The 15,110-nt window shown below is 39.3% G+C and overlaps 1 long non-coding RNA gene across 1 annotated transcript in view; it reads left to right on the top strand.

The window, feature by feature from the left end:
• LOC120301715 overlaps positions 1-5,181 on the top strand; it is a 48,862-nt gene extending 43,681 nt beyond the window's left edge. The window contains exon 2 of the long non-coding RNA XR_005554988.1: positions 4,347-5,181. This is a non-coding gene — a long non-coding RNA (uncharacterized LOC120301715). The remainder of the gene's footprint in view (positions 1-4,346) is intronic.
• Positions 5,182-15,110: the final 9,929 nt, after the last annotated feature.

Genomic DNA, 15,110 nt, shown 5'->3' with positions numbered 1-15,110 from the left:
ACCTAACTAAACCCAAAAATTTTGCAAGAACTATTTCAAAACAATCTCCTCCAATATTTCTTCAGAAGTTCAAACTTTAGTTGTGGCTATTGAACACATAATCCCAACAATCTATCCTATAATTTTATAATACCTTTGAACTTCTGCCAATACCTACACCGAATTACATCACCTTGCTGCAGAATTACTTGCTTTAGAGTGTTATAATCTTCTGCATCTGCTATTGAAAGGCTGCTACTCTCTTAATCTTTTTCTACTGAGGGCTGGGGCGAGCTTTGTGACCCACTATTCTTCTGGTCATTCAGAAGCTCAGGCTGTTCTTCCACAGCCCAGAAAAACATTTCAATCTCTTCACTCTTTAAATGGTGGATTTTTATCTGGTATGGGACATTAACTATACCCCATGATTTAAAGTTTGAAGCAAAGCTTCTCTGTCTTCTTTATGCTCAGTAATCAGCTTCCCTGCCAGCCATCTCTAATTCCCTTCCTCTTCAGGAAAAGGTGATAAGAAGTACCTATGGGATTTTCTTCTCTCTCTCTGCCCCCCCTTTAGAATGAGGCTTAATCTCTTTAGTTTATCACCAAGATTACAACTCTCCAATTCCCATCTCCCTCTTCTGAGTTGGAACAAAAGGATACCCATCTCCCTAAGCACTGTATAAGATTTTTTTTCTTCAGAATTGGGTTGTTCCTCAGTCATGTTTGTAGAGGTACTCAAGGCTTCTGCCCATCTCCTAGTGTGAGTATGGGGGTCTCTCCTACTCTAGGGTGGGTAAAAATAATTGGATGCTAACTAGACATGTGAACTGTGCTTGAACCCAGTTCCTATCACTGCCACTACAATGCAAGTGGAGACTTCTAAATGTATTTCAGGATTTGATTGAAAAAGAAAAGAAAGAATCATTCATCTATATCTATATATCTCTATTTCTATATTTATATCTATACATCTCTATCTCTCTATCTCTCTGTGTATCTATCTATCTATCTATCTATCTATCTATCTATCTATCTGCATATGCATAATTTTTTCCTAATTTTATTAATTTAAAAGACAGTAAGGTACATATTTATTTATTTTATTTTATTTTATTTTTAAAATTTATAAACCGCCCCACTCCCGTAGGACTCTGGGCAGTTAACAATAAAAACAACATAAAACATGACAAACAAACAGTACAATTACAGTCATCCAGGGGTCAGATTTTATAAATCCCAGGCCTGCCGGAAAAGCCAGGTCTTAAGCAGCTTACGGAAAACCAACAGGGTGGGAGCGGTCCTAATCTCCGGGGGGAGCTGGTTCCAAGACATGGGCACCGTCACAGAGAAAGCCCTCCTCCGTGGCCCCGCCAAATGGCACTGCTTGGCCGACGGGACCTGAAGGAGGCCCAGCCTGTGGGATCTAACCGGATGAAGGGAACTATGAGGTAGTAGGCAGTCTCGCAAATAGCCTGGCCCTGAGCCATGTAGGGCTTTAAAGGTAATAACCAACACCTTGAATTGGACCCGGAGACCAATAAGCAACCAGTGCAGCTCACGGAGGATAGGTGTAACATGGGTGTATCGAGGAGCACCCACTATCACTCGCGCGGCTGCATTCTGGACCAACTGTAGTCTCCGAATACTTTTCAAGGGTAGCCCCATGTAGAGCGCGTTGCAGTAGTCCAGACGTGAGGTGACAAGGGCATGAGTGACTGTAAGGAGAGCCTCCCGGTCCAGGTAGGGTTGCAACTGGTGCAATAGACGAACTTGTGCAAAGGTCCTCCCAGCCACAGCCATCAAATGATGTTCCAAATTTATTCAGTTTTGTTTTTCTAATTATTTGTTTTGCATTTTAGTGAGACATTCCTTCCTCCAGACCGACAGGGCTAGACACCAGAAATAAACATGCAGAGTGAGCATTTCCCCTCCCCCACAACAGCCTAATTTCTAGTTCAAAGCCATTTAAGCAGGAATCTCTTAGAAGTTATAGTATTAACTTAAGCCATGTCTGCATCTCACGTGCATACACTTGTCCACCTTGCCAAAGTTAAGAATAGACTTAAGGCTGTACTGTCTAGCATCCCTTCATCAACCAGACTGAATGTTAATTGTCTATAGCCGGTCTCTAACAATCCTGAATCTCCCTATCTTCCCTAGATAGATATAGAGATAGATATAGATAGATATATAGATATGTAGATGTATAAATGTACAGTATATACACAAACATATGCATACATACTGTATATATATTTACATCTTTATTGTCTACAGAAAGGCACCAACATATGCAGTCAATTTAGTGAAGTTGCTGTACACAAATTAGAAAGCTTCTGTAAGAACATCATATAGAGACACTGATTGGTTAAAAATTGGGAAAGATGTGCAGGAAGATTGCATTGTTTCACCTTTCTTATTCAACATGTATGTCAAAGTGATTATGAGGAATAAAATTAAAAACTGAAGTAAAGATTGGAGGAAGGAACATCAACAATCTTTAATATTCTGACAACATAACTTTTATCTCAGAAATCAAAGATGACCTGAAACATCTGATCAAAAGGATTAAATAAGAAAGTGAGAAATTTGGCCTCTTCTTGAACATGAAAAAAGACCAATCTCATGACTGCTGTGCAGAATGGAAATGTCAAAATAACAATTTATGGTGTAGAGATTAAATGTTTGCAAGAATTAACTCTCCTATGATCAATCATTGATCAAAGTAATGAATGTAGTCCAGAAATAAATCATCAAATTGTTGTACAGCAATGATGAGCATAAATTGAGAATGGAAAAGTAAGGACATTAGCCTGACAACCCAATTAGTCTGCATGATTGGATTTCCCATATCTACCTAGAGTTGTGAAAATTGAACAATGAAAAAACTAGACAAGAGAAAACCATTTCAGCTGTGGTGTTTGCTCAGAATTGCTCTTGTGCAATTCTTGGATAGCAAAGATGACAAAGAAGCAGGTACTGAAGCATATAAAATCAGACATATTGCTGGAAGACAAATCACAAAAATTCAGCCTTACTTATTTTGGCCATGTCATGCAATCAAACTAACTGGAAAAGGCTTGGAATGATCACCCGTAAAAGTAAATGAGATTGCCAAAACCATCATGGCTAGATCATAAAACCAACACCAGCCAGAATATAAAATATCTGAAAAAGGCTGTATGAGATCAGAAAATATGGAGAAAGCTTATCCATAGAATCGCCAAGCATCAGACATGATTGAACAGATCATGTTCAATTTTCTACTTCAGGATACTTCTTTGGATAGTGTCATCAATTTTCTACTTCAGGATGCTTCTTTGGATAGTGTTCAATGGGGAGGGGGGGAGAGAGGAATCTTCCCATTTCCCCATGAATAAATCCATCTTATACTGTGCTATACTAAACCCAACAACTCAACTTCAACAGCCAGTTGCTGTCTAAATCCATCTCTGCTATTTTAACTGTAATCCATCTTTAACAGCCGCTGGAACTATGTAGTCCATTATATCATCTTTAGCTACTAGCCTATTTAACCCCTTCCTAGAACTCTCTCTAATTACAGTATTAGCAAAGTGAGCACAAAGATATTCGTTTGGATTATTTGTTTGGGATACATGGATACACAAATACCCCAAAAGATGCTATGGCAGAGATCAAAGTCCTCACTGTTTGATAATGGTTGAAGATAATTTCATTGGGGTGATTGGTGATATGAACCTGGTGCAGAACAAAATAATTTTGGAATCCCCCCCATCTCAGAGTATATAGAACTATGTCCAGAAGACATTTAAAGGTGAGAACTGTTCCTTTTTGCAACACTCCATCTAGCAAACATTTTGCATCAGCTCCATCTAGCAAACATTTCAATAAAGTTCTTAGAGAAGGGATAGCAATACCACTTCATCTGTTTCACCCTAACCCAATCTGTCTGCCATTAACATACTAATTGCCTTCTTTCAGATCATTACAAATCCTCACTAGTGGATTCATATAAGTGCTAAGCCAAGTGGGACATCATACTAAATCTAATGGTCAGTTAAAGCCACAACAGCCACTTATTTGACTGGAATTACACAATGCCATCTTCTGGTTAATCTTCAAAAATAGGTCTGTATAAAATGCACTGAAGTAATTCAGCCTAAGGTTGACGAGGGCCTGGGTTTTCTTACCAAGACATTTTGCTCCCAAAAAGGCAGCAACTGGTGCACAGCTATAACTGGACAAAAGGTACCTGGTCATAGATTTTTGAACTCTTTCATGGAAGTGCAATCTACAGCTAATATAGAAACTGACAATAGGCTAGGCAGATTGTGGATAAATAATACTTATATCTTGTATGATTTCAGTTTTTTATTCTCTTTCAGATCCTTCCAAACTCCAGGATCTGGGTAAGGACTTCCAGTGCACCACCATCTTGACTGGAGGTGAAGATGTACGTGTGGATATAATCAACACTTTGATGATACCTCTCCCCAAACTGTTAGATAACTTCCTCAGAAGTTTCATAGAGCTAGATATTGAAAATCTGGAGAGAGATCTGGGATTTGTGACACTCCATAAAGAAGTGGCCAGTGGATTGACGACTTCTCCAGCACCATTGACTGAAGTGGTTTGTCCAGATACGAGTGTAAAAAAGTGCCAACTCAACCACATCCCTTTTAGACAATCTAGAAGAATGCCACTAGAGAGAGTGATTGGCCCAAGGCTGCTACCCACCTGGCTTTCATGGCTAAGGCAGGACAAGGACTCCCAGTCTCCTGCTTTCTAGGCTGGTGCCTTAACCATCAGACCAAACTGGCTTGAGTTGATGCCCCTATTAGACCTTTAGAATCACCAAAGCCAGTTTTGGAAGACATAGATGATTGTTGTTTTTTTCAGCAGTTGTCAAAAGAAAATTTCTCTGGACTTTCTACATCAACCAGTTGATGCCAGTTAATTTTGTGAAAAGACTCCCGCTCACTGATCAAAAGGTCACATTTACAAGGGGGGCAGGATTTTATGCATGTTCAGGAGTGCTGTCTGCTAGTAATATTTTTTTTTTTTTTTGGCCCATTGCAGTTCGTGTAGTTTGAAAGAATTGCAGAGTTACTGGGCAGAATTTTTTCAGCAGCTTTTTAGTAGTTAGTTCATAAAGAATAATTGTGATTGGGCCTGTCTGTGCTGCTTCTGATTAATTAGGCATTAAAATATTTTAAACAATTAACTATTTCATAGTCTAATTTTATAGTGGTACTTCTAGGAGGAAAGGGAACTAAGTGTGTCTGAAAAATGCACAGAGCATCCATCTTTATGCTTGGAGAGACCTTTATATACTTACTTATATTACAATACTTGTTATAATTAATATTCCTGGAAATAACCTTTTCCACAAATTTCCAGTTAATTGTACTGAAACTGAAAAAGAAACACAATGAAACGCATCATGAAACATTCTCATTATACATTAGGATTATGAGATTACAGAAAACCCATCATGATGTCTTACGGTCTTTGGGGAAGCAGGAACTGACGCAAACAGGGATCAGAGCTTAAAGGAAATGTTTTGATTTTGGTCCCCAGAGCTTTAATTTGTGCTATGGAGAAAATTGTTGGTATATCATTTTCAATAGTGTTTGCCCAAAGCCATCTTCATGACTTGAATCTTTTTATGTGAAAATGTACATGTATTTACAACATATTGTTCCCAAATAATGAGATAAAATTCCTCCTTAGAAGAAATTAGTACAGGAGGGCATATAATCACTTTGTTGTATTTATTTTACTTGCCCAAAACAAGCATAGCATAAGAAGCTAATAAATGCAATACTATGTGTGACACATTATGCCTAATTTTCTGAAGAAGGCTTAATACTGGGAAAGAAGAAGAGGAAGACCAGCAGTGAGGTGAATGGACTCAGTTACAGTGACAATGAGTGCACAGTTTTGAGACCTGAAAGACCAGGTTAGGGACAGATGGTCATGGAGAAATCTATCTATGTGGTTGCTAAGAGTCAACACTAACCTGATGGCACATACCGTAATTAAGCAATCAATCAAATGTGTAAAACACATTTAAAATAAAATAGAAGAACAAGCAAATAACATTACAATAAAATTAAAAGTTTCAGAATGCACGCACACACATACACAAACACATTTCTCTCTCTCTCTCTCCAATATTTTATATACCCCCCCACACACAAATACTGGGCAGAAACAGGAAGAAAATATTTGCCTGTAAAGGTGTTCACTCTCTATAAAATTCAAAGATATTTTTTCAAGCATTTTTTTTTAGCACAGGCACATTATTCTTTCTAATCCTCATATACAGTGTAATTATAATAGTCATGAAACAAAAGATTCTACTTTAATTTGAAAGTTACATTTCCTTTTTTCCTAAATAGAGAAATGTGCCACAATACCACCAGCATTAATTAGACTGTAGTTTTGCTGAACGTAACATCCTATTTGAAAGGAACACTGTGGAATTTGCAGAGTACATTATAAACAAACCTACTCATTTTAAAACAATCTCACAAAATGTCTTCCAAAGTCAATTTCTGTTACAAATTTAATACTATGGGGTATTTACAGTAACCCTTTTTGTTAACTTTTGGAAACTTGTTTCTGTCACCATTACTAACACTAGAGGAGGAGGAGGAGGAGGAGGAGGAGGAGGAGGAAGAGGAGGAAGATTAATGTACATGTCAACAAAAAGTTATGGTAGCTACATAGGGTGAAGGGCAGAGAAAATTCATTTCACAAGACACATACTGTATTCTATATGCTGTATTCATAACTTTTAACGTTCAGATTTCTGTTGATTCTGAATCAATGCCCTGATTTTGATGGTGGTTTGGTTTGTCCTTTTCTACTTCCTATATACAAACAAAATTTCTCATGGCAACGGGCTTAGCTTGGCCTTAATACCTTGTCTCTACAAGGCTAATCATTGTTTCAGTGAAGTCCAGCTAGAAATTCTTTCAAACTTAGAGCAGACTCTGGTTCCAGTGAATCTGTTTTTAATCACAATTTGGTGAGTGATATTTTTCCAAATCAATATTCCAAGAGCTCAGAAGAGATTTTCGGCTATCACGAAATAATACTTTTTGTTAGGAGAGGGAGGGGACAAGTCTTCGGTTATTCATTTTCAGTGACTGAGATGTCCAAACTTGTCAGTGAGATGAATTGATGTAGACTCTTAGTAACCACATCGGTAGATTGATCTGTCCCCAGTGCTCTACAATGAACTGCCCTTAGCCTGACCCTTCAGGTCTTCAAATGGTGCACCCATCACTGTGGTAATCAACTCCATTCACCTAACTGCTGGTTATCCTCTAACTGCATATTTGTTGTACCCGTGTTTTTCCCAAAATAAGAACCACCCAGAAAATAAGCCCTAGCCTGATTTTTTGGGGTGGGCCTAATATAAGCCCTAGCCCCCAAATAATCCCTAGTTCAGAGCCTACTCACTCTATTCCACCATCTGTTTTTTGGCAGGCCGGCTCGCATGTGTCTCCCCTCCCTCACCTCCGCCTGCTGCTGGTGCTGCCACTACAAGGTAGCCTGAATGTTAAGAGAGCCGGGGGCAGAGGCAAATAGAGGCTGCCTCTTTTCTAAGCCTGTTCTGGATCGGGGAATCTGGTGGGCGGGCAGGGGTGGAGGATGGCCAGGGCCTCAACCATCAGCTTCTCTCTCTCTCACTCACCTTGAAGCAGCCTCTGGAGGTGGCCTGCACTGCCCTGCAGGCTTTATAGTGATTGTCTGAAGGGCTTCCCAGTCCAGTAAAGGGCACAATGGCATAAAAATGTTTTTGTCCAGTTTCTCATCTTCCTCTTTCAGGCCCAGTTATGGGACAGAAAAAGCATTGGTCGCACTTGTGGATGATCTCTGGTGAGAGCAGGATGGGAGTAGTGAAACCATTTCCTTGATCTCTCAGCATCATTCAGTACCATTAACCATGGTATCCTTTTGGGCCAGCTGTGAGATGTTGGGCTGGGCAACACAATTTTGCACTGGTTTGATTCTTTTCTCCAAGACCTGTCCCAAACGGTTTTAATAGGGAGTGAGAGATCCAGCCCACAGCTGGTCTTTTGTGGTATGCTGCAAGTTCAGTATGCTCTCCACTCCTTTTTAACATTTATATGAAGCCACTGGGTGAGATCATCTGTCACCATGGATTGAGGTATCATCAATATGGTGATGATACTCAACTCTATATCTCCAACTCTGGTGACCCAAGTGATGCTATTGCTGCCTTTTCACGGTGCCTGGAGGCAGTGGGGGACAAGAGGCTTTGGCTGAGCCCTGGTAAGACCAAATGACTTTGGGTGCATGGAGCTTCAAGATCCGGGATTCTGGTATCATTAGTTCTGGATGGGAGTGGCACTACCCCAGGCAGACCTGGTTCACAACTTGGAGATTCTCCTGGACTCATGACTCCTGTTGAAGAGCAAGTGGCAGTCGAAGCTAGGAGAGCCTTTGTACAAATTTGTGTTGTCTGCCAGTTGCAGCCCTTCCTGGATCAGAACTTTCTGAGTTCAACCATTCAAGCTGTGGTCATCTCACACTTCTGTCATGGTTCCGACAGATGAAACCCTTCAAAAAAACTTCAAGGCATTGTTTTCCTTAAAGAATCTTTTATTCAGGAAACAAAGTATCGCCACTACATAGTTGAACCCAAAAACTAAATTCCCTTCCCCTGGATACAAAGTAACAAAGTACAATTCCCACACCCAATAAACAGTCATAAATCACATTCCCCAATTAGCCTGAAGCGCGGGCTTTCTCCCCAGCTCTCCAGCCCGCCAAACGTTGTTAGCTCTGGACCCAGTTTGTCCTTGGATTCCCACAGCAGAGTTATTATTATTATGGCTAACTGAACTCTCATCCCAATCCCCCCTCCCAGCACCAACTGATTCTAAAAGCATAGAGAAAATGGCTGCATTTTCATCTGTTGTCAAAGGAAGAACATCCAATGTTAGCAGCATTGACAACTTGGACTACTGCAATGTACTCTACATGAGGCTACCCTTGAAGAGCATTCAGAAGCTTCAATTGGTGCAGAGTGTGGCAGTGTGGGCAGTCTTGGGGGTGTCCTATAGTGGTCCATATTACATTGCTGTTCAACTACATAGGGTGCCAGTTTGCTTCCAAGTGCAATTGAAGGTGTTGGTTATTGCCTTTAAAGCCCTGCATAGCACGGGTCCAGATTACTTGAGGAACTGTCTCACCCCAATGAGACAAACCTGCTCCCCCCCCATGCTAGCAGGGGAGGAATGCTGCAGATCCTCTCTGTCAAGAAATTCCAGCAGGTGGGATCCAGGAGAAAGGCTTTCTTTATTTTGGTGCTGGCATTTTGGAGCATCTTGCCTCCCCATAGCCTTCCATAAGAGCCTGAAGATCTGGCCCCATTGAAGGAATGTCATACTGGAGGTGGTTGATGGACCCCATGCACATCCATATACGGTATATTCATTCCTCAACTTAGAACAATTGTTTTAGTAATCGTTCGAAGTTACATTGTCACTGAAAAAAGTGATTTATGGCTGTTTGTCTTACTTAGGACCATTGCAGCATTCCTATGGCCACATGATCAAAATTCAGACACTTGTCAATTGGTTCATATTTATGACAGTTGCTGTGTCCCAGGGTCGTGTAATCCCTTTTCGTGACCTTCTGACAAGCAAAGTCAATGGGGAAGCCAGATTGACTTAACAACTGTTAGATCATAAAATGGGGCAAAACTGGCTTAACAGCTATCTCATTTAGCAACAGAAATGTTGGGCTCAGTTTTGGTCGTAAGTTGAGGACTACCTGTATATAGATACAAATGTAGGTATAGATGGTTTTCCTGCCTTTAACATTGTAAGCCACCCAGAGTTGCCTCACAGTGAAATGAGTGGCAAACAAATTTAATCAATAAATAAGCAAAGGCCTCCCTAGCTACCGCTACTACTACAGGAGCCATTCAGGAAGACTCCCAGATTGCACACCACTCTTGAATGGGGAAGTACTACCCCATCCAAGGTTAAATATGGAATTTTGTCACATCAAAGTAGTCCTAATATACACAGTTACTCAGTTTTGTTCTTTCTCCCTAAAGGACTGCATAGCCTCCAATCAAGGGACAGAAACTTGTCAGCCTCCTTGGCTGGGCTGTGGTTGATGAGTACGATTAGGTATCATACTGATGATACTGAACCCCATATCTGCAGAGGATCTAACCGAATAGATTTATCTAAATGTTGAACAAGAGGGGGAAAGTACCAAGCCCTATAGTACCCTGCAAAGGAATGGCCTATGGAATTACTTCTTCACCCCAATCAACATGCCAGGAAGAGGCCCTGAAGGAAGGCTAGAGACAGGATGGTAGTTGTCTAAGAAGAGAGCCCCTATTTAAGGGAGGGGTGCATCGCCCCTTCCTTCAAGGCTGAAGGTACCACTCCCTCTTTAAAAAAGCCTGGCACCTGAGCATGGACCCAACTACTGGCCACCTCCCTGGTTGTCTTCACAGTTCAGAAGGGATCTAGACCCAATAAACAGATGGCCAAACTTTCAGTACAGAAAATACCATCTACTTACCAAGGACTCATCAATATAAATTCATCTCAGATCACATCAGAAGACATGGTGGCAGGAACTGCTCAGTTGGAGTCCCAGTCATAGAAGATCTGAGCAGCTTTATCCAATGGATAGACAGAATATTTCTCACAATAGTCCTGCAGATGGTCCTGTGGCCCATCCCTGTCCAGAAGAGATTGGATCACCCAAAATTGGGCTGCTAGATGGCTACCCTCAGATGCAATAAGAGTAGAGAAATATTGACATTTCGCCACCCTTATTGCCATGAAGTATCCCTGATATGGGCTTTTATTATTAGAGAAAGTCTTGAAGCGAGTCTGACTAAACATGGCTGAACCTGTTCAGGCATTTCATCTGGAGTTTCTCAGTAAACCAAAGTGTGTCCCACAGTCAATGCAAAGAGGCCACATGGAGTCCAAAAATCTAGCCATTCATTCCAAGCAGCGATTTAAGGCTTCACCAAAAACACCTACCAGGTCCTTAGGGACCCAAGTTCACCTGGAGACCCATTGGGTCTCTCAGTTGCCAATCAGCTAGATCCTCTTTGTCTTCATTTGTTACATCCTTTCTCCTCACAGAGGAGGAGGAGAATACCACTAAGCCAGATGGTATGATGCCAATCTCCTCCACTACAGGGTCATGCTGTAACTGCCCTGAGATGAGAACCAGATCTTATGTGTCACTGACAGAGTGAACCAACCCATCAATGACTTGGGACACATTCATGGTTTCCATGGAGGCCATGAACTCCTGAGGTATGCCAGACTCAGTGCCACCAGGTGGCAAATTGAAATCCCCATGTACCAGCCCTAGATATAAATATGGTATTATGGGAGGATTAGAAAAACTACAATATCACAGATGAAGGTCATAGACAGGTACAAAGTAAATGCTAAGGTGAAGTAAATTGTGTATACAACATCCTGAAGAAGAGCTTTAAAAATGAAGTTGAATATTTGCGTTATTGGGAAGGAATAAAGTTAGTGCTAGGTGTTGTTTTACCCTGTCAAATCAAGAATGTTTTGCACAAGTCAGTGGCTAGTTATATGATTGAGCTTCTCTTCTGATAAATAATGTAATAAACAGAGTGCATTGCTTATTCAAGGAAGATAATGGTATTATTCTTGTATTTTATAACATGAGTTTCAATAATTTAATCTGCTCTGCTCACTAATGTTTCTTAGATCTGTTTTGATTTAACAGTAGGAAAGCCTTGGGAAACAGATGGAGTTATGAATTAACATTACCTCCTTCAAATCCCCTGTGCAATTTTAATTTGCACATCTATAAATTACAAGGCCTACAACTGTTACCTCATCTAGTGGAACAGCTCCAGTTCAGGGCACAAGAATTTGTAGGGAGGTTTTTTTTCTTATTGATTGCCCTATTTTGTATATACTCTCAAGAAAAAAATAAATCTAGTTATACATACATACATATACATACATAGACACACACACACAAAATGCAATATATTTATACGTACAGTATGTTTGTGTGTGTGTGTGTGCATGTGTAGCATTTTCAGTGGGAAAGGCAGCAATGTATGGCTATCCAGATAGTTGTGTTGGATAGGAATTCCAATAATACTGGCTAATGATGATGATAACTGGAATTCAGTAATATCTAGACCACTGGGTCAATCTGGTCAATTTCTTTACCTCATCATTTGTAGCTAGAACTCTACTATCTATAGCTGAAATCTCATTCACTTGCATTTACAGCTTGAGGAACTGTTAAATTTGTACATTATATTTGTTAATTTGTAATACAGGTTTGTAATTTGTATAATTACAAATTATATTTGTGAACTAAATTATAGTTTCATGCAAACAGAGGATTGGGCTGCCATTTGTAAGTGGTCAGTGAGTCATAGATTTTGCAGGTTCAATTTTTAAGATCACTTAAAAAACACAATAAAAAGTAGCTAAGAAGGCAAAATGTTATAGCCTCCATCTAGTTTTGAATATGTGATTGGGATTATGCAGGCAAATGTTTCTCTAAGCGCAGTAAATATGGTGTTTAATTACTGGCAGGGACAGACATCTTTATCCAGGCTATCTGCTTCCTTATCTAGATAACAAAGTACTATTATCCTATCCTGTTCTATCCTATCCTATCTTAACCAATGCATAGTATTACTGGTTTTTAAATAAGATGCCATTGCTAGAGATGGGGGAAAAAGTGAAAGTGTGGTTACTGCCTGCACCTGTGTTTCCTTACTCAACTAGCTCCTTTACCTACCTTACGGTTATGATGGCATAGCTTCCTTGATCTTTTTGTAATATTTTTTTATTATACTTTACAGATACAAAGATAAAAGACTAATACAAACCAAGAAAAATGTAAAAAAAAATAAAGAAGATAAAAAAAGAAGTACAAAGAGATAGAGAAAAGGAAATAAAAAGCAAGAAAAAAGATAATATAAAAAATGATCGTCCCTCCCTCCAGGCAAATATAAACAACTTCAGTAACTTAATATCTTCTCTACTATTTCAATAAATAAATCTCTTATCTGTTACTAATCATCAAATTATATAAACTCATCATTTAATTCTAATCTGCAAAAGTGTATTAACAGTTGTGAAAAATATATTTAACCTTAATCTATTAAATCTGTTTTGCATTCCAATTTAAATCTTTCTCTAAAAATAAAATGAAATATCTCCCTATTTATAAACACATCTTTAAAACCTGTTCAAAAAGAAATTCCATTCATAGCAATCAGAAACAACATATAAACTTGACCAAATGTCCATACTGAATTCCTTCTATTTACTTTTCTTGATCTTTAACATCAAATAATGTCCCAGAAGCTGATCTCTTATCATATTCTCTTTGTCTGCTCTCCAGAACAGCTCCATTAGTTAAACATGCCCCTTTCGTAAATCCCACCATCAAAGTTGACACCAGCCAGAGAGCAGAAAAGCTCAAAGAAGTAATGCAAGATTGGAAGATGTGGAGAGACCCGGGGCTCATAAAATCACCAAGAGTTAGACATGACTGAATGGATAACATTGTCACCATCATTTTGTAAATCCAAGATATGAATGTTTTCCAACTCACTTTTCTGCTTTATTATTCATATGTCCCCTTTAATTATTGAGATATCAGCTGGTTTCATTCTAAATCCATTGTAGCATCTTCTTCCACATCACTTTTGTAATCTGGTATTTTTTAAAATCCAAATACGCATTCAGTTCAGACTCAGTCTTCATTTTATCCAATAAAATTTCTTCTATGTTATAAAATCAGACACTCTTTTAAGTAATTTCTGAGTATATTGTTCTAAACAGCCTTTCTTCTACAGTCAGATAGTATTGCTCCATTGTACTAAGAGGTCTTTTTTCCTCTGAATTGTAATTGTTAGTTCTTTCTAGTTCTTTCTTATCATTTGTTTATTTTCCAATCAACAAAACTTTCCATTAGGAGGGTTTCTTACAATTAATTTCAAAGTATATATATATATATTTTGTAAAATTTTAAACAACCCACAAGAAATATTCTTTCAAGCCAATCTAGCTCCTTAACTATGCAGAATCAATATCTAGTATCCCTTTTGCTGTTTTCAAAAAAATAAAGTTTTTCTTTTTAATCTTTAAACTTACATAGATTTTTTTTTTATCCAGAGCGGAAGAAAATTCTCCCAGTATGCTGGCACTTTGAACAGCCAGAGCAAATCTGAAAAATGCCATAAAAGGTGCAAAGCACAAACCCATTGCCAGAAAATTCAGGATTTTTTTTCAGGACCCAACAAACAGCAGGTGAATGTGGCAAGGAATCCAGGCCATTATGGATTACAAGGTGACACCATCAAGATGCAAGGACGACACAGATTTCCTAAACAAACTGAATACATTTTTTGGTACATTTGAGGCATCAAATAGCACTTCTGCTAGGAAAGCTATGCCCCATCCTGATGAGCAAGTGCTAAGCTTTGATGTCACCTCTGTCCGGAAAACACTGCAGAAAGTTAACATTCAGAAAGCAGCAGGCCCAGATAACATCCCTGGACGTGTCCTTAGGGAATACGCAGATAAGCTGGCTTGTGTTCTCACAGATATTTTCAATCTCTCATTGCAGCAGGCAATGGTCCCATCATGTTTTAAGATGGCCATCATCTTGCCAGTGCCAAAAAAGTCCACAATTATAGGCCTCAATGATTACCATCCGGCTGCACTGACATCCACCATTATGAAATGCTTTGAGAAGCTGATAAAGGACATTATTGTATCTAGCCTCCCGCCAGCATTTGACCTGCTTCAGTTTGCCTACTGACCAAATTGCTCTAGGATGCTATTTCTTCGGTTCTCCATCTGAGCTTGAAGCACTCAGAAATACTCATGTGCATTTGTTGTTTGTTGACTTCAGTTTGGCATTTGACACAATCATTCCCCAGCATCTAGTAGACAAACTGGGCCTTTTAGGCTTAAACACCCCTTTGTGCAACTGGATTCTTGATTTTCTTACCAATAGGCCCCAATATATGCGAGTTGGAACAAATACTTCTAATACCATTTTCTTGAGCACAGGTTCTCCTCAGGGCTGCGTTTTAAGTCCGCTGC

This window comes from Crotalus tigris, unplaced genomic scaffold (genome assembly GCF_016545835.1).
Source record: "Crotalus tigris isolate CLP2741 ecotype Arizona unplaced genomic scaffold, ASM1654583v1 scf7180000024391.5723578, whole genome shotgun sequence".
NCBI classification, from domain to species: domain Eukaryota; kingdom Metazoa; phylum Chordata; class Lepidosauria; order Squamata; family Viperidae; genus Crotalus; species Crotalus tigris.
Note: the sequence above shows the minus strand (reverse complement) of the source record. Positions and strands in the feature narration are given on the sequence as shown.